Source organism: Nannospalax galili, unplaced genomic scaffold, assembly GCF_000622305.1.
Source record: "Nannospalax galili isolate Female #2095 unplaced genomic scaffold, S.galili_v1.0 scaffold660, whole genome shotgun sequence".
In the NCBI taxonomy this organism is placed as follows: Eukaryota; Metazoa; Chordata; class Mammalia; order Rodentia; family Spalacidae; genus Nannospalax; species Nannospalax galili.
The window spans coordinates 4756496-4779462 of NW_008349073.1; the positions used below are offsets into that span (position 1 = coordinate 4756496).

The 22967-nt window shown below is 36.7% G+C and overlaps 1 pseudogene; it reads left to right on the plus strand.

The window, feature by feature from the left end:
- The window catches only part of LOC103744589, a 93929-nt pseudogene that overhangs the window by 67214 nt on the left and 3748 nt on the right, over positions 1 to 22967 (plus strand).

Consider the following 22967-nt stretch of genomic DNA (forward strand, 5'->3'; position numbering starts at 1 on the left):
ATTAATATTTTTATGTGTATGAGTATATTGCCTGCATATATGTGAGTGCACCCATGTCATGCAATGATGCAGAGGGAGGCCATAAGAGGGAATTGGATTCCCCTGGAACTAGACTTATAGATAATTCTTAGTTGTCATGTGGGTACTGGAAATCAAACTCCTCTGCAAGAGGAGTCAGTGCTCTTAACCACTGAGCCATCTCTCTAGCCTGATTAATAAAAATATTTATATAGGTAATTTGAACTTTATTATTGCATTCATATATAATACTGGAATAATGTATGTGTTCATGAATTTTGTGATGCTGTCACATGCCTTTAATCCTAGCACTTAAGCAGCAGAGTCAGGCATATCTCTGTGAGATCCAGATTAGCCTGGTCTGTACAGTCAATTCCAACATATATATCATAGAATATATATTGCATAGAATATTTAATAATTCTTATATTGTTAGAAGTAAACTTTCATTTATTTAATTTAATAATTTTGTATTCAACTACTGGAGCTATTGCTATGTATGTGGTATACAGAATTTTAGTCATATGGCTAATTAGATATATAATCTCAAGAAAAAAATCTAGCTTCCTTCACATGTCACACATTCCATTTATTCTTTATTTCTTTCTTTTGAAAGTATGTGTGTGCTGTCATGATGGTCTACCAATAGAAAATACAGTGTGTTAAGGGAATTTAAAACTTACTCATGCCTTGATTATAAAGCAATGACTTGTATAATAACCTAACCTATGGGTGTAAACACAAATGTTTGGTCAGTACTTTAGCAGGTGCATCATTCCATCAAGCAAAGCAATTGCAGTGACTTCCCACTGGGGCCTATATTCTCCCCTGCCACAGGGGGTTGGTCTGGTCTACAGTACTAGATGTGTGTTCCACCCCTAGGAGTGGGCACTATATCCAACTGAAAATTTGCTGGTTGTACATACACCAGAATCTCCACTATTGCACCAGCAGGAACATCTTATTTGACAGTGCAACACATGGGATCCATATGTTGAGGAGAATTATAGGGGACTCTTCTCCAGTCATCTGCACGTTGCCTTTTGGCACCATGAAAGCCACCCGTCCAGTGGCAGTGAGTTTCCAGCTTAGTCCAAGATTGATTTCTCCCTCTCCTGCACGTCATGCAGTGTCCTCAGCAATAGGGTTTTTCCATCCACTTCCAGTGTACAACCAACATTATTGGCAATGGCCTTTATTGTTTTGGGATCCTCTAGGGTTCCTCAGGCCAACAGCTCATAGGGGGCAACCCACCTCCAGCACTGGGATTTTCATTTAACAACCATATCACTTTTGGAAGGGCTTTTTTCCATCTCCATAAGGTTTCTTCTGTGCTTAAGGCTTTGGCTTTTGTTTTGTTTTTTTAAATTGTGTATCTGGAGAACTTTTTTCCCTCTTTATTCCCTCCCTGGCTCTAACAATCTTTCTGCCCCCTTCTTCCACAATACTCCCTGAGCCCTGGGTGGGTGAAGCTTAATATAGAAGTCCTGTCCAAAATCCAGCATTCTGCAGACTCTTAACCTCTATGCTATGGCTATGGCCATTTGTGAACTTTTTGTTTCAAGTCGTCTGTTGCCTGAGGGAGCTTCATTAATGGAGATGATTCACTAGTGACCTCTTTCCCCCTGTAATATGTCTGTGAACCTTAGGTGTACAGGTTGCACTGTACCAATTAGCCTTTCACTTAGTTGTAATCCTGGGGTAAAAAGTAGTTTTTATTTAAAAAAAAAAAACCTTTGCAAGATTATATATATATATATAAACTTAGCTCCTTTCTACAATAATTTAAAATCCCTCAGTGAGTGATCAAACTAAAGCAAATCCAAACAATGCAATGCCACTCAGAAATAAAAAGAAAATACCATATTGAAAAATTATGAAAGATGTATCTCAAATACATTGTGTTTGGTGGGGTAAAAGTCAGTCTCCATAAAGAAGAAATTTACTGAAAGACTATTTAAACCATGGAGAACATTTTATTCCCCAAGTACTGTTGTGGAAGGCAGCTTCGCTGTAAATGTAGAATCTTCAGGGAGTTAGTGTTAAGGAGATTTGATTATTTTGTATCCATCATTTTTACATGAAAAATAAATGAGTTAAAACCTATGAACTATATACAATAATATTTTACTTATGTAGAGTAAATTGAGCCATGAGTTCCATTAGCAATGCTGTTACATTTTTTAAAGAGCCATACACCTCTTTAAAATGAAGAGAAATGTGTATGCTAATAAAGTTTTAATAAAAATGCCATATTATGAAGGATATTGAAAGCAAAGTGCAGACTTTAAGATTTTACAATTATATTCAGTCATCTACTTCAATAAATTCTCATATAAGTATATCTGATAACATGTTCAAAATATTCATAGCAGTGTAATGTGAAGCAGCAAAAATTAGAGATTAATTGATTCCAGTTTTCCTCAGTGCAATGTATGTGAGATTCATTTAATTGTTTAGTTAGGAATGGTTTATCACTTTCTTTTTCTGAGTAATTTTGTATGGTGTGAGCTACAGTTTGTTTTTCTACTCACAAAGTGATTGCATTGTTTTAGTAAATCATTAAATAATTCTGACATGAAATTTTTTGTAGAATTGGAAAATAAACTAGTTAATAGAAATATTTTATTAACTGTAATGATCATGAACATTCCTTTGAACTATAAATAAATCAAATGAAAGACTCTTGAGTTTTATGCATGATATTTATTACACAGAAACATCATAAGCTCCCCAAACCTATATGTATCATATAGTAATGCATATGTGATAAATAAAAGTATAAAGTTATTCATGAGAATGTCAAATGTAAAATTGAACATAGGCATTACCTGTGGAGTAATGAAGAGAAGGTCATATTATTAAATAGGGTGCATACATAGAAAGATTTAGATGGTGATTTCTCAATGGTGGTGGCTATCTGATTTTTATCACATAATTAGCAATGTAAAATGTTCTATAGCATATTTTAAGGAACAAAGCAGCATGTATTAATGTGGTAGTGAGTCAAATATATTTTCAAAGGATATTTCATTTTAAATAGCTGTACAAGCTATATAATATTTATTTTGATGATCATTATCTGTAATATCATAAATTGAAAATACAGTAATAAGCTTTCATGGAAAGAAAGATGTCTTCACATGATGTCATCATAATCTATAGATGAATTTGTGAATTGCACCTTCAAGAAATATGGCCTCAGTACTACAATTTTCAGTTTATTATGCAAATAATAAGAATAGAAATAAATTCATTCTTCCTTATATATCCAGGTAAGGGACATTTTAAATTCTTTGCCATATATGCCATATATTTTATCCTTACAATTTAATTTGCTTATTTATTATGTGTCATTGTGTACATGTATACATGTGTGGGCATGCACGTGCCATTGTGAGCATGTAGTGGCCGGAGGACAACTGGAGGGGAAATAAATTTAGATCTGTTCTTCTCCCATGAGGGGACCAGCTACTGAGCTCAGATCTCAGTCTTAGAAGCAGACATATTTACCCACTGAGCCATCTCATTGGACCTGTTATATTTCCTATGGGTTGAGCTAAAAGAGAAAATGCAATCATTTTTGCTAGCAGCAAAAGCATGTCTCTGTACTTCTCCCAGTAACTCTCTCCTGAAGCAAAGACTTTACAAGAACTTCAGACATAACACATCTGAAATTAAGAACACTCCTTTCCTATATGTGCTTACCATCTAACCTCTCTGAGGTAGTATTAATATAACCCTGTAATAACTTTTTTAAAGTTGCTGTGACTTTTAAAATTAAATTTGAATGCTTTCTTTCCTAGGACATTTTGTTATTTTTCTCAAGTTTAGTTCCAGATTTTCTTCTTTATGTGCTTACTGAGAGCTTTGCATTATCAGTTCATCTCTCACCAATTTCTGCCCCAACACAGACTCTATAATCGTGTGTTCATTTTATGCTTAGCCAGTTTTAAATATATTTAATCCTTCACATGAAATGTGAATTCTTAATTTTTAATATCCCCATTATATGTTAGAACAATTATATAAATGTTCTTTGAATTGAATATAATAATTTGCTTTTTTTTAAATTCTATTTTCTTGGAGCAGTAAGGACAGGAAATGGGAAGGATTCGAAGAGGCAAATAACAGCAGCTCACAATGTGAAAAGGGGTCCATAAAATCAATGGATGATAAAATATTCTTGCCTGTTGAAGCTTGTAAAACACTAGCATAAAATATATACCCTGTGCTTTTAAAACTGTGTATTATTCACCTGAATGAAGACAATGAATAAAAGTTCCAAGGATATAGAAATTAGTATTTTTACTGTTCTCTTACAAAAGTAATGACAGCCAATGGAATTCTGGTATAGGTGTTAGCATTTCAGTCCTCCAGAGGGATTTTTTAGGAAATTAGCAGTTATCACTTCAGAGCATGGTGTTGGAAAACTGATTACAGTTAACCAGAAACGTGAAAGTTTACAATATTTATTATAATTTATCAATGATTTTGTTTTAATAGATAGAACATAAAACAAAAGCCAAAGAATATTAAAAAAGCACATATTAAGAGGATAAGATTGGTTTCAGCAAACATTTATTCATAATTTTATACCTCTTGGTAATCCCATTGCCAAGATTAATCTTGGTTATACATACAGGTTTCATATACATACTGGATTCATTTTTATTTTTTGTTCACTTATTATCTCTGCTTTCAGATGATCTTCATGAATACAAATCTAGTGCCTTTAATTTTTTCATTAAATCATTTATTCTAAGGAATTTGTAAATGCCAAATACCATCTTGGGAACCCTAATATGTACCCGCGTGGCTTGATTTGTTCAGTTTCTGTTACTACTGTAATTTGTTAGATACTGTATACTAAAAACTTAATTTGAAAATTCAAAAGTCTAAAGAATAAATTTCAAATAAATGTTGAAGCAATAAACTTCGAAACAGAATCTCCTTTTCTCTGTTTGACTTTGACAAGACCTTTTGGCTTCCATTGGAAAGAAAAATCTGTAAACCCATTTAAGTGGAATCATTTAAATAATATAATATCATATACCAAATATCCCAAACATTTCATTGATATATTTACAGTTCTTATTCCTTTATAACTTTCCGTGTCTCAGATTTAAGTGCTGCATGTCTTTTCTTCAGTCATACTGATTAATTAGAATTACTAATATTAGTGAACAGATGTTCTGAGGATAACTGGGATAACTACTGAAGACAAAAATGAAAATGTCAGTTTTTGAAGTTCATGGACATCATTTAATAAACTAATTTGAGTAGTTAAGCAAAGAGAGAGAGAGAGAGAGAGAGAGAGAGAGAGAGAGAAGAGAAACAAGAACAAAAGGCTCATAGTAATGAGATATGCGGTATACCTGAATCTTAATAGTTTCCTTTAACAACGATTAGAAATGAAACGTGAAAAGAAAGACTAGCTTTTTTCAAAACCAAAGGAATATTGAGACAAGTACTTCTATGGATATTTTTCACACTCTAAAATCACCTACAAAACTTACAGCTAAGCAGTAAAAGCCAGTTTGTACAGACAGAGAAATCTCGTTTGAATAGAATAAGATTAGTGAAATGATTAAAGTTTTCTGAGATTGCTGAAGCCAGTCCTACACTGCACACTTTAAAACCCTTCTGTGAGATGAACACATAAGAATCCACGGGTTCCATTTCTCCAAGTCCGGCATGTCTGAAGCATGACTACCTTCGCAACAGGGTCTTACGTTTGCGTTCTGTGAGGCAAACAAGGGCTTTGGCAATGGTGTATGTTATTTGGAGAGTCTCTTGGACTACTTTGATCAACAGCAGGAAAAAAGGTTTCCCATGTTGGACAGTGCTATTTTACTTTTCAGCTACACACACACACACACTCACAAATATATTACATCTGTATTTTTAAGTAAGCTTGTGAAATAATACAATTCCCTATGGTTTTCCAGACAAACTTAGTATTATTTATCTTTACTTCTTTCATCTTGCTAAATTTGAAGCCGAGTTTCCAAAATGCTATGAATGAAATCCCAACAGACAAACAACAAAATAATAAATCAGAAAACCCCCAAGCAAGCAAGCAAGCAAGCAAGCAAGCAAACAAACACCTTAGAATGAAGAGGAGGACACCAGCATTGTAATGAATGGTCATGGGTACAAACTGGAAAGCCATTTGGTGAGGACCAAAACTATTTCCACGTAGAAGATTTATTTGAAGTCTTAAAGACTTTATATTGGTATTTAGATTAAGGTGTATCTGGGCAAGGATGGTTAGAAATTCAAGCAAATTCTATTTGGCTGCTTAATGAATTCTCAGCAGACCATATTTCCATACTTGCTTGCAGTTAAGGAAGGTGTACTGTTGAATTCTTGAAAAAAGGAAGGTGAACAGAGGAGATAATGCCTTGTCCATACCCAGCTGAATTCCACTGAGATCATGCCCCATTACATCTGGATTGAATAGTTACAAAGGTTGCCACTGAGTCAACTCTGAAAGTATCAATCAGAATCTCAGTCAGTTTTGGTCTCTTGTGATTGACACGAGACTGTCTGCTCCCCTGACCTGTAATAGGAACAGAAAATGTTTTAAAACATAGCCCATATTTTTCTGTTTTTGTTTGTTTTTGTTATATGTTTTCTTTCTTTCTTTGTTCTGTTTTGAAATAGGGTCATATCATTTAGCCCTGGTTGGTCTAGAACTTGCTACATAAAGCAAACTGGCCTTGAATTCCAGGACATCCACTTACCTTGACATCTTGAGTACTAAGCTTAATGACGTATACCACCATGCCTAACATAGCCCAGATTTGAATGGGATGCATGATCTGTAAGGCATAATGTAAAACTGATATATTTTAAGGGTGTCTTGTCTCTGCATCTCACCAGAAAACAAATCAAATCAAAACCCATCTGTTAGTCTCATCTATGATGGTCTAAAATAGCATGAATGTGACAATTTTAAATCTTGTCTACACAACTCGCATGACCTCAGCTAGGACTGTCATATATTCCAGAGCCTGTAAATCGAATGCCACTCATTTCCTTAATCAGTACCTAATCATAGTATATATCACAGTTTACACAGAACATTTCATATACGAAAGAATACTCATCACATGTATATGCTATTTACAAAGATGTCCCAATTAGGCAATCATAAAGCTTTAAATAGAAAACAGGAAAAAATAAAAGTGATACATTTCATTCCACTTACTTTTTGGGGATGAAATGTGTTTTTGCCTGATTAGATTTCATGCCTTGAAATATTGAAAATATAACACTAATTTAATATAATTAAAATCAATTTTGAGAATAACTATTTTAGAGGAACTATTGAATTTTCTAATATTTTTTCTGAGTAGAAATGTAATTTGTAAATATTTTTGTGAATTATTTAATAAACATTTTCTGAACACATATTAATTGTACATTATGATGAGACTGAGTGTGCTAATCATAGACTACAGCATGGGCTCATCAAGTCCTCCAACCCTTTCCTACTGTGCACTACTCCCAACTTCCTGCAGCTTCTTTCCCTCCCACTGGTCTACTGGCAGTATGACATTTAGTAGGATGTGCTGTATTTGTCATTCACTGTCAGGATTATTTCATTTAGCATACTGTTTCTGCTTCTACCTAGCTTGCTTCAAAAACCAGGATTTTTGCTCTTTATTTTCTATATTCAAAAATTTCTATCAGTGGAACTAAGTTCTGTCCATATCTTAGCTATGGATAGCTGTGTGGTAAACAGGAGTTCGGATAACCTCTTAGGCATGTTGATCATAAGGTAAATCTATTTTGAACAGATGAATTTTCATCTTTAGAAGTAATGTACAAAGCAAAATTCCACAATAATTCTGGAAAAAAATATGGATAAAAATTTAAAATGGAATGACACAAATCATTCTTGGATTTCCTAATTTATGACTTCTAGATGAGGTTCCCATCTTAAATTATGATGATGAATAGTTTCCAATAACCAAATGGAAGGCCCTGATTTCTTGAGCTCCCATGCTTCTTTTGAGAGCTATCATTGAAAGAGTTCAGGGTAGGGCCTCTGGTGATTGTGATTAATTAATGTTTGAAGTTGAGAGTTGCTACAGTCACTGTTCTATTATCTAACTCCCTTCGTGTCTAATCATTTTTTTCTTCACACTTGCACTGATGTTCTGCTTTTTCGCTGCGCTCACTCTGTTGCTTAAAACTAGAAGTTTTTCTTAAATTCTGAAAGAAGTGTTTTTTGATCTTTTTGAGACAGGGTCTCCCTGTAGCCCCAGTTGTCCTGGAACTCACTTTGTAGACCAGGCTGGCCTTGAACTCATAGAGATCCGCCCCTCTCTGCCTCCTGAGTGCTGGGATTAAAGGTGGCGCCACCACGCCCAGCTAAATACTGAAATTTTTAAATCACCAAATTGGACAATTTCTACTGTTAATTGCTGTGACACAGTATTTTTATTTATTTATTAACTCATTTATATAATCTTTTATGATAAATTTCCTTAAAATTAAAAAAATGTTTCAAAAATTAATGAACATATTGTGGCTAGCCTAGAAAATATCATACTAGTGAGGATGATAATTCACAGTTACTTTAAAATGACCAAACAAGTAGAATTTATATATTATAAAGTAAGTTCACATCTATTCATACGTGGTAAAGGGTGAAATAATTAAAGTACAGTGGACTGACCCTTACTGCTTACAACTAAAATAGGATATTTCATGAGTATATAACTATACCATGAAATTTAACACCCAAGTGGATTTAGTTAAACTTTAGGAAAATCATGTTTAATAATGAGTAATAAAACCCTGGAAGTTCTACTGCAATTGCTGGAGGGAATATCTCCCTGGAGTTCATTATGTACAGAACCACAATATTCTTTTTTAAATTTATTTATTATTTTTATTTTATGTGTATGCATATATTGCCTCCATGTAGGTAAGTGTACTGGTATCGTACAATGCCTGCAGAGGTCAAAAGAGGCTGTTGCATCCCCTGGGACTGGAGTTACCAACAGTTGTTAGTTGCCATGTGGGTGCTGGGATTCCAGCACAGGTCTTCTGCAAGAACAACCGATATTCTTAACTGCTGAGCCATCTCTCCAGCCCTGAAAATATTCTTACTTAGATAATTTACTTATTCATCTGCTTCAAGGAAAATAGTAGAGTTTGATGGATTATCGATATCTTTCTTAGCAGTGAGGTCAAAACAATGTATCTTGGTAGAATTCCTACAAGAGATTAAAGCCAGAATTCTTTGAGATTTGTTCTTGACTGGTTTTATTTTAGGATATTGATATAAAGACATTAGTATTCCTAATAGTAGGAAGAATATTTGGAGATAATGTTACTATGAAATTTTTCTAGTCTTTCTAGAACATGTCTGTAAATGGTGTGTGTCATCTCGAAGTATTTGTTTAAAATTAAAATTTGTTTACTTTATGTGATAGCCAAGAATAATATGACCACTACAGTTTAAATTCACAAATGACATTTACTGCAGCAGCTGTGGATCCAGCACATATTTTCATTCTTTAAGCAGATGGTTGAATGTGCATTTTATGTAGTCTTTCTAGAACATGTCTGTAAATGGTGTGTGTCATCTCGAAGTATTTGTTTAAAATTAAAATTTGTTTACTTTATGTGATAGCCAAGAATAATATGACCACTACAGTTTAAATTCACAAATGACATTTACTGCAGCAGCTGTGGATCCAGCACATATTTTCATTCTTTAAGCAGATGGTTGAATGTGCATTTTATGATAATCTGCCTATGTCCCTCTATGAATGGGATTATCATAATTGAACAAGCACTGTTTTCCCTGGTCTTTCAACTCGGGTAAATTATATTTTTTCCCTTTATTTTACTTCATATCTCTTTTTTTTTTTGCTTTCTGATGGCATTTTCATTGTGAGTATAACAAAAAGTAAGTGCTATTTTCCATTTTTTTTCTTAAAAATCTGACATTTCCTGTGTTAATGTGTAGGAAACTACTGACAAACAAATTTTTGTATTTTAGTATAATATTGATGCAAAAAGTGAATTCAAATGTACTGTCTGTCACCAGTAGCAAACATACTTCATTTTATACTTCTATATACATTGCCAAATATAAAAGCAAATAATTCAAGTGTCTGCAGTAAGAAAAATAATTTGTTCCATGCTGTGTACCTTCTCTACTAGTAGTGAATAACAATTATTTACATAATTCTAAAATAATTTAAAATACATGACATTTTTACATTTCTATATATTCAGCAATAATTGTACTGAAACATTTATTTCATCTAGAATTTTTGTTTGTTTCATTTTGTTGTAATCAGTCTGTAGTTTAATTTACCACTATATAAAGTAAGGAGGACAGAATTTTTCCTTTACCTGAATGTTCCAAACTGAAGAAAATACAAATGCCATGTACTAAAATTAAGAATATGTGTTCATTAAAAGATACAGCTTCGTGAGTATGATTGTCTCATACAGCAGGGAAAATTTGTTGACACTCTGTTAAAGGTCTTGTGTTCGAACTATGTAAAACATCCCTTTAAATTAAATATTAAGTAAACAATAAACAAACAATCCAGACCAATGCCAGACACTTCAAAAGGAAATACAGGGACTGGAGAGCTTGCTTAACACTTCAAAGCATTTGCTGCTCTTGCAGAAGATTTGAGTCTGTTCACAGCACCCACACCAGGCAGCACATAGTCAGCTGTACCTCCAGTTCCAGGGGATCCAAAACTATTTTCTGTCCACTGCAGCACCTACACATATGTGCACTGAAATCCACACGAACAAACTCAAATATATGTGAATAAAAATAAAATCTTTTTTTTAAAAAGAGAGAATACACAAATGAACAAATAGGTAGTCTCAACTCTATTAGTGATCAGAAGAGTAAACATCATACCAACAGGCATTACAATACAACCCAAAACTAGAGATGACCTTAAAAATTAAAGATGACATCTATTAGTAATTTCTTTATTGAGCTTTTAAAATTTCATGCAATATTTCCGACTCACATTCAGATCCCCTCCCCAATCCATGCCTCCTCCTCCCCACCAAACCCTATGCACTCTGCCATACATGCTGAGTCCTTTACATTCAGGTGTTTGTACCCAAATATCCTTCAGTGTAAATGTGTCCTCTGGAGACTAGTTAGCCCATTCAGTGGTTGTACGTAAGTCATATTCTCCCTCATCCAGCAGCAAACAGACTCATACAGTTCTCAATCTAGTGCTGACCCACCACCTATTGCTCACCTCCCCTTTTGGCCCATGTTGAATTGAGCTGACATGGGTCCTATGTTGGATGCCACCACTGCCCAGGCGCACATGAGTAAACCTCCATTGGCCTGAAAGCCTCCACCTCATACTGTCATGAACTGGCTTTTTTTCCCCCCCCACTTCCTCTTCTGCAGTGGTCCCTGATCCGAGGGTGGTTGAGGTTCTATATAGGCTACTCATCCTATACTTTATAGTCTCTTATTTTCCAAACCTTGGTCAGTTGAGACCTTCTGTGTGTAACACACTTTGGTGTACATGGAAGCCTCACTGGTGGGAGTAGAGGGGTGCATTAACCCTCTCTCTATCCATGAACCCTGGTTGTAGGGGTTCAAGTGCAGATGTGTCACTTAATATCAGGCATCTCCCCAGCGTATATTCTCTATGGCTGACTAGATGTGCAACTCTGTGGTAACCTCCATCTTTTGCAAAAAAACCTTTCTTTGATGAGTGCTGTGTGGCATGTTTGTCCTCAAAGGGAGGTCTCTTCTGTCTGGCACTGCATTCCCTTCCAAACAGTTCCTAGGTGTACATATGCATTAATGTTCAGACACTCTATGTTCATTTCTTATAGGGTTTCGAGGGCATCAGTTTTCCCTGTAGGTTTCCTAGCTCCGCCCCCCCTCCCCGCCCCGGAGATGTTCTCATCCTTTTGTCTCCCATCTGGCCTCCCTCCCCTCCTCTGTTACTAGTCACAGTGCCTCCATTATTCCAACCTCCTCCCAATACCTCTCAACTCCCCTCATCTTTCTGTTCCTGACTTCCCTCCTTCCATCACACCATGGTCCCTTGCATGTCCCTCCCTCCTCTCCTCCCTGCTGATTACTCATAATTTTTCTACCTCCCTCATATAGTATCTGTTCCCTACTATCTCCATTTCAGGTTGTACCTTTTCCTTTATGTCCATGTACCTTTTGCCTTTACCTGGCTCCTGGTGTTACTTGAGAATTTATATACTCAAAAATAAGGGATTGGTGCTACAATTCACGAATGAGGGAGAACATACGTCACTTGCTTTTCTGAGTTTGTGTTACTTCACTTAGTGAAACACTCTCTAGCTCCATCCATTTACCTGCAGTTTCATAATTTCATCTTTTCTTACTGCTGAGTACAACTCCATTGAATAGATGTATCACATTTTCATTAACCATTTGTCAGTTGAGGGACATTTAGGTTGCTTCCATTTCTTAGCTATTGTGAAGAGAGCAGCAACAAACATGGATGAGTCCTTCGGGTGTATGCCTAGGAGTGGTATCACTAGATCATATGGTAGGTTTAGTTTTAGATTTTTCAGGGTTCTCCACACTGCTTTCCATAGTGGTTGCATGAGTTTGCATTCCCACCAGCAGTGAATGAACTTTCCTCCTTCTCCACATCCTCCCCAGCATTTGGAGTCTTCCATTCTCTTGATCTTATCCAATCTGACTGGGGTAAGATGAAAACTTAGAGTGTTTTTTTATCTGCATTTCTCTAATTACTAAGGGTGTTGAGCACTTTTTAAGGTGCTAAGCCATTTTTGTTTCTTCACTTGAGAACTCCCTGTTTAGGTCTGTCACCCATCTTTTTATTGAGTCGTTTATCTCCTTGTTTCTTTCTTTTTTGACATCTTTGTATATTCTGGATATTAATCCTCTGTCAGACGTGTTATCTGGTGAAGATTTTCTCCCACTCAGTGTGTTTCCTCTTCCCTTGCTTAGTTGTTACTTTTGCTGTACAGAAACTTTGTAATTTAATGGGTCTCACGTATTGATTTTTTACCTTAGTGCCTGAGCAGCTGGTGTATGGTTTAGAAAGTCCTTTCCTGTGCCTACTGTATCTTGAAGGATGCTGCCTATGTTTTCTACTAGCAGTTTCTGAGTTTCAGGGTTTATACTGAGATCTTTGATCCATTTGGAGTTGAATTTTGTCCAGGGTGAAAGATAAGGTTCAAGTTTCATTTTTTTGCAGGTAGAGATCAAGTTTTGCCAGCACCACTTCTTGAAGATGCTATATTTCCTCTATTGTGTGCTCTTAGCACCTTTGTCAAATATCAGGTGGCTGAAATTATATGAACTTATGCTTGGGTCTTCTATTGTGTTCCATTGATCTACATGTCTATTTTTGTGCCAGTACCATGCTGTTTTTATGACTATAGCTCTGTAATATGATTTGAGATCTGGTATGGTGATTCTCCCCAGCATTGCTGTTTTTGACCAAGATTGTTTTGCTGTCCAAGGTCTCTTATGATTCCATATGAATTTTAGGATGATTTTGTCAACCTCTGTGAAGAATGTCATGGGTAATTTGATTGGGATTGCACTGAATCTGTAAACTGCTTTTGGTAAGATGGTCATTTTGAATATATTGATTCTACCGACCCATGAGCATGGTAGTAGGTCTTTCCATCTCCTAGTGGCTTCCTTTATCTCTTTCTTTAGAGTTTTGAAATTTTCATTGCAGAGATCTTTAATTTCTTTGCTTAGGTTCATTCCTAAATATTTATTTTATTTTATTTTGAGGCTATTGAGAATGGGAGGGTTTCCTCTAGCACTTTTTCGGATTGTTTGTTATTGGTATATAGAAAGGCTACTGATTTTTGTAAGTTGTTTCTGTATCCTACCACTTTACTGAACGCATCAGTCAATTCTAACATTTTTCTAGCGGATTTTTTTTTTTGCATCTCATATGTATAATATCATATAGTCTGCAAATAGGGATAATTTGACCTCTTCTTTTCCAACTGGTACTCTTTAATTTCCATCTCTTATTTCTCTAGTAATTGTTTCAAGCGCTATATTGAAAAGGAGTGACATAATGGATAGCACTGTCTGGTTCTTGATTTTAATGGGAATGCTTCCAGTTTTCCTCCTTTTAGGATGATGTTGGCTATGGGTTTGTTGCATACAGCTTTAATTATGTTGAGGTATGTTCCCTCAAGACCAATGCCTTCTAGGACTTTTAACATAATTACATGTTGGATTTTGTCAAATGCTTTTTCTGCATCTATTGAGATGACCATATGGTTTTTGTCTTTAAGTCCGTTTATATGTTTTATTATATTTATTGACTTATGAATGTTGAACCATCCCTGCATCTCTAGAATAAAGCCCACTTGATCGTGGTGGATGATCTTTTTCATGTGGGTCTGTATGCGGTTTGCAAGTATTTCTTGAGTATCTTGGCATCTATGTTCATTAAAGATATGGGTCTATAGTTTTCTTTTTGTTGTATCTACTTGGTTTTGGTATTAGAGTGATACTGGCTTCATAAAAGGAGTTTGGGAGCTCTCCCTCTGTTTCCATCTTTTTGAATAATTTAAAGAGTATTGGTTGTAGATTTTCTTTGTATACCTGGTAGAATTCTTCTGTGAATCCACCTGGGCCTGGGCTTTTATTAGTTGGGAGGTTTTGTATTACTGTTTCAATTTTCTTGTTTGTTATGGTTCTATTTAGGCTGTTGGTCTCTTCTTGGCTTAACTTTGGCGGTAGCCATAATTTTAGGAATTCATCCATTTCTTTTAGGTTTTCAAATGGACTATAGATTTTTTAAGTATTCCCTTACAACTTTTTGGATTTTTTTGTGCGTGTGTGTCTGTTGTGATCTTTCCCCTTTCATCTCTGATTTTGTTAATTTGGATTTGTTCTTTCTTTCTTTCGGTTAACTTGGCTAAGGGTCTTTCAAGCTTGTTTAACTTTTCAAAGAACCAGCTCTTAGATTCATTAATTTTTTTGTATTATTTTCTTTGTTTCTATTTCATTCATTTCTGCTCTGAGTTTTGTTATTTCTTCTCATCTACTAGGTTTGGGGTTAGTTTGTTGCCTTTGCAGTCTTCAGTTGTACTGTCAAGCCATTTACATGTGCTCTTCCTGATTTTTTAATGTAGGCAATAAGAGCTATAAACTTACCTTTTAGGACTGCTTTTAGGTTGTCCCAGAGGTTTTGTTGTGCTGTGTTCTAATTTTCATTTTGTTCCAGGATTACTTTTATTTCTTTCTTTATTTCTTCTTTGAACCATTCTTGATTCAGGAGTGTGTTGTTTAATCTCCATGAGTTCATGTATTTACTAGAGCTTCTCATGCTGTTGATTATAAGCTTTATTACATTGTGGTCTGATAGAAGACATGGGATTATTTTAATTTTTTTTGTATTTGTTGAGATGTTGAGATTTGTTTTGTGTCCCAGAATGTGGTCAATTTTAGAATAACTTGTGGGTTCAATTCCCAGCACCCACATGGTAGCTATGAACCATCCTTAACTCCAGTTCCAGGGGAATCCAAAACCCTCTTCTGACCTCTGTGGCATTGTACAACATGAGTGCACTCATATACATGCAGGCAATACACTCATACACAAAAGAAAAGTAATAAATGAAATATATTAAAAAATATTGTATAGAATAACTTTCATGAGCTGCCGAGTAGAAGTGTATTCTTTGGTGGTTGAATGGAATATTCTGTATAAATCTGTTAGGTCCATTTCATGTAGTATGTCGTTTAATTCAGATGTGTCTGTTTATTCTTTGTCCAGTTGACTTAGCTATTGAAGAAAGTGAGGTATTAAAGTTGCCCACTATCACTAAGTTAGTGTCAATCTCTGTTTTATACTCCTGGACTACTGATTTTATGAAAGTGGGTACTCCACGTTCGTGACTGTAATATCTTCTTGCTCAATTGTCTCTCATTAGAATGAAGTAACTCTCCTTATCTTTTCTGATGTGTTTTAATTTAAAGTCTATTTTGTCAGATATTAAAATTGCAACACCTGCTTTCTTCTTAGGTTCATTTGTTTGGAATATTTTTTTTCCATCCTTTCACTCTAAGATAGTGTCTATCTTTGAAGTTGAGATGATTTTCTTGAAGACAGTAAAAAGATGAGTTTTCTTTCTTGATCCATTACACCAGCCTGTGTCTTTTGACAGGAGAGTTGAGGCCATTGATATTTAATGTTAATATTGAAAGGTACAGATTGTGTACTGTCATTTTGATTTCTTTGTGTTTGTAGCCCTATTTTGTGTTTCCCTTGATATGCCTTTCTTTATTTTCTTTCTGTAGCCTTTTAGGCATATTCATTACTTTCTTTGGTCCTTTGTATTGCTTCAAGTATTCTCTGTAGTGCTGGTTTTGGCAGACATGAATTCTTTTAGCCTATTTGTGTCATAGAAAATTTCTGTTCCCTTTCAACCTTGATAGTTTACTGGATAAAGTATTCAGGGTTGGCATCCATGGTTGTTAGAACTGGGAATGCTTTGTTTCTGGCACTACTGGCTTCCAAGTTTACATTAAAAAGTCAACTGTTTATTCTGATGGGTTTTTCTTTATATGTAACTTGTTTTTCTCTAGCAGCTTTCAGTACCCCCTCTTTTTCTGTACATTTAATGTTTTCATAATGGTAGGTCATGGGAGCTTACTGTTCTGATCATGTCTTAATGGTGTTCTCTCTTCTTCTCGAGTCTCCATAGGTATATCTTTCCCTAATTTAGGGAACTTTTCTTCTGTAATCCTATTGAAGATCTATTGGAGGCATTGGTTTGATTTTCTTCTTCCTGTATGTCTATAATGCATAGATTTGGTGATTTCATGTTGTCCCACATTTCCTGAGTATTCCATTCCTGTGTTTTTAAATTTTGCATAGTCTTTGCTTAATGAGTCCAGATCTTCAACTTTATCCTCCAGTCTTGAAATTCTGTTTTCCATTTCATTCATTCTGCTTGTGAGACTTTCTCCTGTTGTTTCTACTTGGTTTATTCTTTTGGTCCCATGCTCATTTCCATTTGGGTTTTCTTCACTATTTCTATCTTAGTGAATTTGCTTTTCAAATTATGAATTATTTTGATAATTCATTAAGCCATATATTTGTATATTCTTGAGCTTCCATCAAAAGTTTATGCTTTTCCTCTGAGTTCTTTGTGTTTTCTTGTAATTCTTTGATCATGTTCATAATTGCTCTTTTAAATTCTGTGTCCTGGGATTCTGTAGGGTGCTTCTCAATGTTCTGCCTTTCTGTAGGACTGGTGAGTTTTGTTGGTGACATATTTTCCTGGTTTTTCATGTTATTTGTGTTTTTGTGTTGCTATCTGGATGTTCTTTGTTGGTTATTTGGTGAACAGGAACTTCTAATCTGCTTTTCTTTAATTTAATATTGGTTCAGAGTCCTGGCTGAGCAGGTCTGTCTGTCTGATCCCAAGGTTGGGAATTTACCAGTGAGGAGGCTGCCTGGATGATAACTAAGGAATCTATGGTATGGTGTGTGGTTAGTCTGGTTTGAAAAGGTGGTCCTGGGATTTGCATTTAAGAAATAGGAGGCAACCTGTTAGAGAGATTTGCAGGGACAGTGATGAAAGGAACGTGGTACTTAGTCCTCTGTGAAGAATGCGTTGGAGCCCAGGCTGGGCCTTCCTATGAGAGAAGCAGGGCCAGCAGGAGATGGGGTGGAAGTGAAACTGGCCTATGAGAGAGGCCAGGAGGGGACAGAGTGTAGGTGTGTGAGAGAAATGGGGCCGGGGGGAGGTGAGGCCATGAGCTTGATCTGACTTACCAGAGTCTTGGCTGAGCAGGTCTGCCTGCCAGATCCCAAGGCTGACTTATCAGAATCCTCGCTGAGCAGGTCTGCCTGCCTGAACCGGGGCTGGGAATTTGCCTCCCAAAGGGGCTGCCTACGTGATAACTTAGGGATCTATGGTAGGGTGGGTGGTTAGTCTGGTTTGGAAAGGTAGTCCTCGAATTTGTGTTTAAGGAATAGGAGCCAGCCTGTTAGAGAGGCTTTCAGGGACAGTGATGAGAAGAATAGGTTAGCTAGTTCTCCTGTGAAAATCTCTATTAGTAATTACAGTGAACAGCTGGATTCTCACCTCGAAACTGTTAGTATAAATTTAACACACATTCTAACATTGAATATGAAGTTATTTTGGAACCCATTATCAATACTGCTAGCAAATAAAAATGTTAGATATATCACTAATATTCATAAAAATCTATTAATAGTACAACTTTCATACAACTTATATGGTAAGTGAACCAAATGATAATCAATAGTGAGATGAAGTAATATATTTGAAATTTTAATTTATACATTTGGACTTAGTATAGTGATATATATATATATGTTTGCATAAAACTTAGAGAAGAAGGATGTACCCCCAAAATTATTCATTTCTCTGAAAAGTGTAAGCCAGCCAGGAGGCAAGATGAGTAACACCCTGGGACTAGGGGTGGAGCTGCCTGGGAGATGGAGAGTTGGCTATGGAGAGTTAGTGTTGGAGAGTTAATGAGCAGTGAAATTGGAACAGGGAAAAGCAGGGAGCAGAGGGGAGCCAGCCTGCATTTCCGCATGCGAACACTGGTGGTGAGAATGGCCAGCAGACACCCTGTCCCTCTTGCAGGCTTGGGAGGGAGAGATGAAGCAGACCAGCAGACCATCTGGTGAGATGGCACAAGGGCGTGGGATGTGAAAGCAATAGGGAACATCGGGCACTGCAGCAGGGTGCGGGCCTTGAATGGCACTGGGGTTAAAGGAGCCATTTCTTTGTAAGTCACTGCCTCCCAAAGTCATAAAATGGTATAAACCCCAAACTAAAAATGTCTTATTTTAGTCTGTGAGCCTTGGGGCCTCAGAGGGCATGCATGTGAGCCTCCCAAGAAGAAAAAAAGGGAAAATTTAGTGCAACAAGGGGGTATATGGCTCATTCAATAAAATGCTTGCTTGACTAGCATGCATATCTGAATTCAGACTGTAAGGACCCACTAAAAAGGCCAAGCACAAATAAGAGAGAATATTCAGTGTTGTCTGGGTCTTGGTTATCTTACTCAGATAAATTGTTTCCATTCCATTCATTTATCTGTAGATTTCACTATTTCATTTTTTAAAAAAGCATGGGGTTAGGGTTTATTTACAGAGGAGTTGGTACCCCACATTTACAGCTGTACTCAAATACAGATTCTGTAAAGGGGATAGTCCACACTCAAATACAGATCCTGTAACCTCTCAGATAGCCTCACAAAATGGTGAGAGAGGTGCCTCTTGGTGTTTTGGGCTTATATATCCTTTGCACTTCCCCCCATGCAGCTAAGGTTGGCTGATTGGGTGAGAGGGGTAACTGACTTCCCCACCTCAACTCCTTGATGAATGTGGGAAGGAGCTGCGACTATAGCTTACCAGCATAGTTGTTGGAGGACATTTCCAGTTAACCCTTAACCCCTTCAGCCAACCTCTTCCACAAAAGTCCCTGAGCCTTGGAGTGGGTGGTAGGTGTGGAATGATCTTCCTCCCATTGTGGCAAGGCACTGGACTTTCGGGTCTCAGCATCATCTGTTTTTCACGGTCTCTTGGCCAGTTTTAGTGAGAGTCCATCTACTATATAAACATACAGCAAGAAGCAAGACCGTCTAAACAGTGACTGTTATAATAACCTATGAATAAAAACACAAATGCTTAGTCAGTACTTTATCAGGTGCATCATTTCCATCTAACAAAGCAATTGCAGAGACTTCCCACTGCGACTTATATTCTCTGCCTGGGGTGGGGCAGAATTAGATGTATGTTCCACCCCTAGGAGCGGGCATTATATCCAATCCAAAATTTGCTGGTTGTACATACACTATATGCTCCACTATTGCACCCATGGGAACAATGGTATGTTGATAGTTCAACACAGGTGGTCCATCTTTGAGGAGAATTATAGGGGACTATTCTCCCTCAGTCATCTGCATGTTGCCTCTTGGCACCATGAAAGCCACTCATCCAGTGTCAGGAGTTTCCAGGTTATTCCAAACTTGATTTCTCCCTCTCCTATGCTAATATCATGCAGTGTCTTTAGCAGCAGGGCTTTTCCATCCACTTCTGGTGTACAACCAACATTATTGGTAATGGCCTTTATTGTTTTAGGGACCTGTATTTTTTATTTAGTAGGTGAATAGAATTCCATTTTGCATATGTACCATACTTTTATAATCAATTCATCAGTTGAAGAACATTAAGGTCTTTTCCATTTCCTAGGTAATATGAGAAGAGAGGCAATGAATATGGCTGAGCAAGTATCTCCACAGTAGGACATCAAGTCCTTTCAGCATAGGCCAAGGGTGGTATAGCTGGGTGAATGGTTGATCTACTTTTAAATTTTTGAGAATTCCACACACTGATTGCCAAAAGGGATACACAAGTTCTCAATCCCACCAGCAGTGAATGAGGGTTCTCCTTTCCCTACACCCTCAACAGCATTTTCTGTCAGTTGTTTTCTTGACCTTAGGCATTCTGACCAGGATAACATGAAATCTTTAATAGTTTTAATTAGCATTTCCTTTATTGATAAGGATTTTGAAAAGTTTTAGATATTTCTTAGACCATTTTACTTCTTATTTTGAGAAATCTCTGCTCATAACTGTAGCTCACTTTTCTACTGGGTCATTTGTTTCTTGTTTATTGGGTTTATTTGTCTGCTTGTTGAGTTCTTTGCAAATTCTAGATATGACTCCTCTGTGGTATGTAGGACTGGCAAATTTTTTCTCCCACACTGTTGGTTTCCTCCTCACTTTGTTGTTCATTTCCTTTGTTGTGCATAAGCTTTTAAGTTTAATGAGGTCCCATTAGTCAATTGTTGGCCTTAATTCCTGGGTGAATGAAGTCTTATTCATAAAGTCATTTCCCTGAACTTATATCTTGTAGTGCACTCCCTGTTTTCTTCTAAACTTTCAGCATTTCAGGAACATTTAAATGTGAGTATGAAACCTCAAGAAACAGCAGAAGTCAGGAAAGCAGAGAGGGACTATGGGAGGAGGTGGGGAGCGATCTCCAGAGAGGAGTTGGAAGGACACGGGAGCTAGTGTCTCAAGGGAGAAATGGAAAGATGGGTAGCACTTTAACTGTGGAGGGTAGAAGGAGGGAAAAACACAGGGAACAGGATGAAGGAGCAGGGCTAAAAAAACAAAAAGAAAACATATTATTGTATAGCCTTACTTAAAAATAAATGTGTGTGTGTGTGTGAGTGTGTGTGTGTGTGTGTGTGTGTGTGTAAGTGTATGTAGATATGGGCTATCTAACAAAAATCCCTAGGGCCAGACTTGGGAAGCTTTTCTTTGAGTTGTTGGCCAGAGTAGTCCAAGATATCCCCAAACATATGACTATTGCCATTGCCCTCCAGAGGAAAGAAGTCAAGTACTGCAAACCTAGTCAATTATCAGTGGCTAGAGAAGTGAAATGCTCTAGAAGAGAGAGTACTACTGACATTTTCCTAAACCACTATAATTTTTGACAATATTCTAAATTATTAACATTATGTTCACAAATAAGTATAGCTATCAACACTCACCAAAAAAGGTTCACTTTGTGACAAATGGAGATGACTACAGAGACTCACAACTGGTCAGAACACAGAGAATAAGTAATCATTGGGTACCCAGTCCTAACTGATATATCTATAGTGCAACCTTTATACCTAAGGTTCAGAGGACTTAGCACAAAAGGAGTCAGAAAAATTGTAAGAGCCAGAAAACCAGCATTCCTGTTGCTATATAGTGTTTTCTAGGTATGACACAGATGCCGCCCCAATGAAGTCTCAATAATATGGTTTCCTAAACAAGACCTACATAATAAAAACACCAGTTAACATGCCAATAGGTATGGATGAAATTTCACAAGGTACCACTTTTAGAAGAAGAGCTATAGACTATCAGTGGTAGCTGAAAGATGATCAATTTTCTCCAAGGACAAACATCTATCTATCATCTGTCATCTATCACCTTCTATATACTCTCTCTCTCTGTCTTTTTCTGTCTCTCTCTCTCTGTGTGTGTGTGTGTGTGTGTGTTTGTGTGTATAGTTGTGTATGTACATGTGATGGTTAATTTTAATTTTGTACTTGACCTGGGAATACTCTCAGTGAAGGGCTGTCTAGATTATGTTGGCTTGTGGTCATGTCTATAGGAGATTATTTTGGTTACATTAATTGAGATGGGAAGACCTGTCCATTGGGAAGGGGACCTTGGATTGTGAACTAATAAAGAAAACCAGTGGTGCACTGACATGTACTAAATCATTCTCTGCTCTTGACTGTGACCATTTCTCTTAAGCTTCTGGTGCTGTTACTTCTTTGCCTTCAGGGGCTGTTGTAGGAAACCAGGATGGCATGCTCTAGGGCAAGATGAACCTAAAACTTTTAAAGTCTAGGCTATATTCCCTGCTAAAGGGAGGGGCACTGAAAACAGCAGCTCTGATAAGCTTGTCTTGCAGAACACTGCAGGGCTAGCAGGAAAAATGTGGCCAGGTCCAAAGTTTCAGCTCCTTGCTCCAGGAAAGCATCCTGGTCAACATCCCTTAGCATACCTCCTTGTCCGGAAAAGATAACTCAGTCATCACTAGATAAAAGAATATTCCAGGTTAAACGTTTACTCCTGGGCTAAAAACTAAAAGTTTACTATGCTTCTAGCCCTAAGAAAGAAAGCGTTTGGCCAATAAATTACCAGATACGCATTGGTAAAAGTTTAAGCATCCTGCTTTACAAACAGCCTCTATGTGGCACTAACTAAAAGTTATATGTCCTTTTTTCTGTCTAATTGTGCCCTAATCTTTATATGTAATTGCCAAACCCCACATGACTGCCAGTGCCTTGCAATGAATAAAGATCTACATTTTTCAATAAACAGCTTGTTGGAAAGCACAAATCCTAGAGTCCACTATTCTGTTGTGGAT